This window comes from Arachis hypogaea, chromosome 3 (genome assembly GCF_003086295.3).
Source record: "Arachis hypogaea cultivar Tifrunner chromosome 3, arahy.Tifrunner.gnm2.J5K5, whole genome shotgun sequence".
NCBI classification, from domain to species: Eukaryota; Viridiplantae; Streptophyta; class Magnoliopsida; order Fabales; family Fabaceae; genus Arachis; species Arachis hypogaea.
In genome coordinates, this window is record NC_092038.1 from 66,104,283 (window position 1) to 66,105,047 (window position 765).

Below are 765 nucleotides of genomic sequence, written 5' to 3' on the forward strand. Positions count from 1 at the left end.
AATGCAACAGAATTGCAAGTTCCATGGACTTCCATTGGAAGATCCTCATCAGTTTTTAGCTGAATTCTTGCAAATCTGTTACACTGTCAAGACTAATGGGGTTGACCCTGAGGTCTATAGACTTGTGCTATTCCCTTTTGCTGTAAGAGATAGAGCTAGGACATGGTTGGACTCACAACCTAAAGAAAGCCTGGACTCTTGGGAAAAGCTAGTCAATGCCTTCTTGGCAAAGTTCTTTCCACCTCAAAAATTGAGTAAGCTTAGAGTGGAAGTCCAAACCTTCAGACAGAAGGAAGGAGAATCCCTCTATGAAGCTTGGGAAAGATACAAACAATTAATCAGAAAGTGTCCATCTGATATGCTTTCTGAATGGAGCATCATAGGTATTTTCTATGATGGTCTGTCTGAACTATCCAAAATGTGTTTGGATAGCTCTGCTGGAGGATCTCTTCATCTGAAGAAGACGCCTACAGAAGCTCAAGAGCTGATTGAAATGATTGCAAATAACCAATTCATGTACACTTCTAAAAGGAATCCTGTGAACAATGGGACTAGTCAGAAGAAAGGAGTTCTTGAGATTGACACTCTGAATGCCATATTGGCTCAAAACAAAATATTGACTCAACAAGTCAATATGATTTCTCAAAGTCTGTTTGGAATGCAAAATGCACCAAGCAGTACTAAGGAAGCTTCATCTGAGGAAGAAGCTTATGATCCTGAGAACCCTTCAATGGAAGAGGTGAATTACATGGGAGAACCCTATGG

At 40.4% G+C, this 765-nt stretch overlaps 1 non-coding gene across 1 annotated transcript; it reads right to left on the reverse strand.

The window, feature by feature from the left end:
- Nucleotides 1–256: 256 nt before the first annotated feature.
- On the reverse strand, nucleotides 257–364 carry LOC112793075 (small nucleolar RNA R71). The gene has a single exon (XR_003197785.1). It is a non-coding gene; the product is annotated as a small nucleolar RNA R71 (small nucleolar RNA).
- Nucleotides 365–765: the final 401 nt, after the last annotated feature.